Source organism: Coffea arabica, chromosome 8e (assembly GCF_036785885.1).
Source record: "Coffea arabica cultivar ET-39 chromosome 8e, Coffea Arabica ET-39 HiFi, whole genome shotgun sequence".
In the NCBI taxonomy this organism is placed as follows: Eukaryota; Viridiplantae; Streptophyta; class Magnoliopsida; order Gentianales; family Rubiaceae; genus Coffea; species Coffea arabica.
In genome coordinates, this window is record NC_092324.1 from 52,041,570 (window position 1) to 52,047,634 (window position 6,065).

At 38.8% G+C, this 6,065-nt stretch overlaps 1 long non-coding RNA gene across 1 annotated transcript; it reads right to left on the reverse strand.

Annotated features, from left to right (window-relative positions):
* Positions 1 to 3,886: 3,886 nt before the first annotated feature.
* On the reverse strand, positions 3,887 to 4,742 carry LOC113703048 (uncharacterized). The gene is made up of 2 exons (XR_011819672.1): positions 4,609 to 4,742; positions 3,887 to 4,455 (listed from the first exon to the last, which is right to left on the reverse strand). It is a non-coding gene; the product is annotated as an uncharacterized lncRNA (long non-coding RNA).
* Between the last annotated feature and the right edge of the window lie 1,323 nt (positions 4,743 to 6,065).

The window sequence follows — 6,065 nt, forward strand, 5'->3', positions numbered from 1 at the left end:
GAGCTTATAGCTACCAATATTATCAAAATCTTTTTTTTTTTTTTCAACACAGAGAGTATCTCAGTTTTGTCAAACTAATTTTCCTGCGCCTATGCACCCCATCCCCCAAGAATATACAAGCGATAGAAAGGTGATTTGAACACACGATCTTGAAACCTAACAAGACTACCCCAAAATCATCCTAGCCAACCCCAAGATGCACCAATATTATCAAAATCGGCGGATGCATTTTGGGTTATGACAAAAAAGGGTGCCCCCAAAAGTCAAGATGGTGAAGGCAAAAAGCCAAACAATCAGATGCCCACAAGTGTACCATTCATACCAGCTACAAGGATCCCTTATCAAATTCTCGCTGAATTTTTTTTTTTTTTTGCTAATTGTCATCTTCTACACCAATTCCTACTCCACTCTAACCTATTCTGGGAGGTGATCCAATAGGATCACGAGAACGGATGAAAATTAAACCACCATATTAATGTGGCTTCTCATGTGGGCTATCAAGTGATAACTTTGATGGGAGGTAAATTTTGAATTCTTGATCTTCCACTCCACAAGATATGTGGTAGCCAACTACTGCTGCAGAGGTAGTTGGTTAATTCGCTGAACATATTGGACATGAAGATTCCGACAAATGTCAAATAATATGTTTTAGCCAGCAAAAGCGAATGTCAATCAAATACAGAGGAATCGCATCTGTGTTATCTTTCAAGCCTTGCTGGATATGGTTTTGAGATGCCTTAAGTTTGCCCTTTGTTTATTAATCTAATAGTTCATTGCCTAGTCGTGGTTCTTAGGGGCCAACTTCTGTTTAACCTTTAGCGCTGTTTCTGTGGTGGGTTTGGAAACTTTCAATTTCTCAAGGTAGGTGTCTGAGTGATCTCCGTACTCCATTATTTGCAAAAGTCAAAATTCTCTTTGGTCTTTGTTTAATGAAAAGCCTTTAAGCGCATCTATCCATTGAATTATTTGATTCTTTACTATAGTAACACGTTACTTTCAGTCACTATATTGCCAGTTCGCATTAGAGTCAGAATGCCTAAAGAGTTACAAAATGAGAATATAAATTGTATTTGCTTCATGAATAAGTCGAACTCAGATGTGTATTAATCTTAATACCATCTGTTTGTGACAGTCCCTCCATCTTCTTTAGTGCAGATAGATGCATGGCTGAAAAATTAGTTTTCACGTGGAGAATACCATTTGAGCGGTAGTGGATTTAAAGTTTAAAAGCCAGTTGATCATAGGCAAATAATTTAGCCTATACCTTTATCCTTTTTGCCAGCTCTTTTTGGAAGCAGTGGGATTTGACGATGCCGATAAAGATAACAAGGCAAGATATGGAGACCCTACCATCATACCCTGTCGATCGGTTCACGTTTTCTCCATTCTTGAATTAGAGATGTCCACTTTATTAAGGTCTATATAAAGGGCTGCTTGTCGAATCCTGGTCCATGGAGCAAGGCGTAGAGTCTCATAGACCAATAAGGATACACAAGAATCTTCATTCTTCAAGGCATTGGTTGTTCACTCTCCCTCAAGGGCTTCCCCGACCTGGGGCATGCACGAATGGCCCCAATAATTTAACAGGGGTTAACGTGCCTCAAGGCTAGAGAAGCTCTTGGGGGAGTATTGAACAGGTCATGCCTTGCGTGCTTGTGCCAAAAAATGATGATCATGCCGACAACCATCGTTTCAGAAGTTTGAGAATCGTTTCGCATTACCAATGGCTTTCATTGCTCACTCTCCCTCAAGGGCTTCCGATCGACTTGACTCTTCAAGAGCGCCTGAGCTGAGGCGCTTGGGGAGAGTGGATAATGCTAGCCAATGTTACCGCATGTAGTTTAGTTATCAGTTATCACTGCAGCTGGAAGCCTAGAATCAAGTGGCTCCTGAGCAACTATTCCTCCGACCCTGCCAAATTAAGTTCTCTGATCAGGTTGGAAATATTTGTGCTAGTTTTTTCTTCCTGCTACCCATTTGGATACGATAAATACATGGTAAGAAACAATCTCCAAGGGTTAACACATGCATTACCTAACCATGATTGATGTTGTTAGCCCTAATTCAATAATTGGTAAGATATTCTTGGAGGGAGAGTCCGTATTAATTTGAATGCTTGAGAAATTTTATTCTGGTCTGGAGCAGCTACATTCCTTGATATCATCTCAAAACATTACGCATACTCGCGTTAGAGAACAAGGATTCGACAGGCTACCATACCGAAGGCTCACGATCGGTGATAGGCGTACTAATTGTGTAAAAGTGTGACAATTATCAAATTACTCCATCAACACAAAAAGTTGGACTTAAAATTCCAACATACTTGTAATAGTAGTACTAGTAAAATAGCGAGTGGAGAGGGTGTGGTGGTGGTACCACAGAACTTTGACAAAACAGTGCCGTTGGGGATGCATGTGATGAGTAAGTAGTGGCTTGACCCCCCACCCACCACCAGGCTCCAGGGCCATCACCATGCATGTCAGCTTTTTTGGTTCTCTTTCAAACATCTTTGTTGAAAATGGAAACGCATAATATAGCAAGAAGTAGAAACTCTGTCGTCCTCTTCTGCAACTCGTAGGATCCGTAAGGACAAGATAGTGAAAAAGTGGGGATGGAAGGACAGGGCCTATGCATGAATGTATCACATCTAACTTAATCAGAAGGAATCTATCTATCTGCATTTCTTCGTTTATCGAACCTCATTGTTTGTGTCCGCATGTTTTGTGTGCAAGAAGAAAGCGAGAAATTGGCAGCTGGACTTGTGTATCAGGATTCTCAGGGGAACCCTGATTGAACTTCAAATCATACTTCTCCCAGTACACTAGCTAGGAACTGTCAACCTCTTTGTAGCATTTTTAATTTTAAGCTGTCAGAAGACTCAAAACCACTCTGATCTTGGTGCTGCTGCTTCACATTTCACACATATACACCTACACTCGCTCTGTGTGACCGTGTTCCATTTCATCAGTATCCCTTCTTTAGGTTTGATTTGCCTTGCGCGGTTTAAAATAACATTGAACACACACACACACGCACACATTTATTTATTTATACTGTTTCAATATATAGTAGTACAACTCAATAATTAGCATATTAAATATGAATAGGGAACAGTGTTGAAAGCATAATTATGTTTCTCTATGGATAATGAATTTAATCCAACTGATGGAGTCATTGACTTATTCTTTCGAGTTATTGCTTGATTCGTGATTGACTGATGAGAAATATTTAAAACAAACACACACATGCATCCACACAAGACTTCGAAAGTGAAACTGGAAATATTAGGCATTGGCTCAATGCGATGGATCTTGGACTCTTGGTATGTGTTACTAGTAACATAAGAATCATATTTCTGTTGATTGTTACCTAAGGGAGTATATCCGATGAGCAATGACTACTATTTTTTAACATTTTTTGTGGGGTAGTAGAGAATGATGTTATTGTCTATTTTTGCCTTGTGAGTGTGGTAGAAAATAACAAATCCTTTCCTTGTGTTTAGGCACAATAAAGATAACTTGATCAATCCTAAACCAAGTCACACACACTTTCTTTAAGTAATTACTGCATCAAATGGTAACCATTCAACTACTTGACTCATTAACACAACAATATTCCTAACACAGGTTACTCTTGACTTTATGACCAATGCTAGTCGTAATAATAAATAAATGAAGGTGCAGTTTTATTGAGTCTCTTTCTTATTTTCATTCTAATTTCTGTGGAACAGATCCGGCTTCATAGAAATAGGTGCTTCCCAATGAAAGTGTAAGCTGACAAGAAAGCAAAATGTATGGTTCATGTAATTAGGACCTTAAAAAATGCAGGAATGTACGTGCAATCTTTTGGCTAGAAGAACTGTTAGATATGAGCTCCAGATCCCAGATTGTAGACGATAACTATCATGTTATGATTTCTAATAATTACACCAAGAGCACCCAAAAAAAAAAAATAAAAGGAACAGACTTCACCGTAGGAGAAGGCCGAAGGACAGGCAGTAAAATTAGCTCCAAAGAGAAATATCCTAGTCCTTAGTGCCTGCTCATCACTTACAATGCTCAACACTTCCACCCAATCTTGCATCATAAAACCCTAGTATCTTATACTACGCCTTCTCGTACTTGTTTTCCCCTAACTTCTACCTCCAATGATGAAAACAGCACACGCCATATATATATATATATATATATATATATGTGAGAGCAATAAATAGTGCTACCTACGAATTGCAGACATGTTTAGCATCAAGCAAGCTCTTGATTTTTCTCCACAAGCCTGACATCTTTAGCAGATCTAAGCACATTTGCTTGATCATCAGTGATTTCTACCGCGAACCCGTCAACGATGACCAATGACAGAGTCTTCTTGTAGCTGCCAGGTTCGAGGGTATTCGCCAACAAATCATCGTGCTTCTTGCTTAAGTACAAATGAAGTTCATGCGCTCCCCTCTTCGTTCTACGGAAAAGAATGTTGATGCATATGATCCACATGTTTAGGAAATCACATATTAATGACGAAACCGTTGTTAATACACTTATTTTTGTTGAAATGGTTTCTTCATAATGGAGAAAAATAAACAGCAAGTTAGGTGAAAAACAAAAGACAAACCTGCTGGATCGAAGGCGCTCATATTCAGGATCATAATTCATGAAAACGAAGTGCAACTCGTTGTTTGTGCTTTCCATCACTGCTTCTGGCTAAGTAGTTAGCACATGTGCAGAGGATACAAACGCCACTGCCTGGCTATTTATACAGGAATGTGATGCCAGGTGCCAACTGTTCACGACTAGGGTAAAGAAAAATTACCCTCTTAGACATTTAAAAGCCGAACTAGAAAGCAAAATTAAAATGAAAAGGAAAACTTTTGCCAAGACAATCATGGAATCTTGATTGCATAAGCATTTCTAGCCCAAAGAAATTATTAGTTACTCTAGCCACCTTTAAAAAAAAATGGTACCAAGAACTGCAATCATGTATATGGAGATTATACTGATCAGGATTGATTGCATAATGCATCAAAAGTTTTATTTTTCTCTGTTGTTATACTCGAATAGATTCCTATTCATGCCAGCCACACAACTCGAGCAAAATATGCCACCGCCAGAATGCGATTGACTATATATGTTCATCATGCAAGACTTGAACAGCTTATTCTTCGGTTAAAGACTTTAATCCTATGGCATTTGGGCTGATTGGAAAGATGCAGATCATGTTCATTTTCCCTGCAAGATGCATCACAAAGAAGAAGACATTCAAGTGGCAACATTTTTTTTTTTTTTGGTGGGGGGCCAAGTCATTCAAGTGACAACTTTGACAACATAATATATATTCCAGTGGGACACTTTTGCGATAATATAATTAATCAAATGCTTTAACGTCTTTTTTTGTCCCTTCTTAGGGTAGGGTTTAGACGATACTGGAGATAATGCTTTAGTTAACAATATCTTAAACTGGAGCTTTGTTGCCTAGGGTTTTGCTTTAGTGCGAGTTAATTGTGATTATGGTAGAAAAGTCAACTACTGACATTCGAGGAAAGCGCGAGGCTCTTTTAGTACTTGTATCTGCAGATATATGCACATATATATACTACGCAAAGTAATTACAACCCTGTTCTTTAAACAAACATGGTGGACCTGTTCAAACTTGGCTGCCTCAGTGATTAATCCAATGGATCGCTGAGGCGGTATTCATCCGTCTCCGTGAACAGGCTACAAAGGACAAAATGCAATGAGCGGTTCTTAGAGAAATCCTGCAGAAGATGTACAGGCTCATCTGGTCTGGTTAATCAAAACCTCGACTTTAAGAAAGAAAATGACAAATATCTCTTCAGAAGAGAAAAATACTGTTAAATCACAGCTTCCGAATGATCTGAGCATTAACATGATGTAGCCAAAACTTAGCGGCCTTTAAATTCAATCAACGTATATGCTCCCAGATTGAATTTGGTAGCAAGAACTCAGAGATCGCGTAATGATCTGCTTTTGAAAGCATGTACAGACTTTTGAATGAGGTTATGGATGCAGGCAACAAATGAACAGAGCTTCAAAGTTTCTTCAAATGTACTT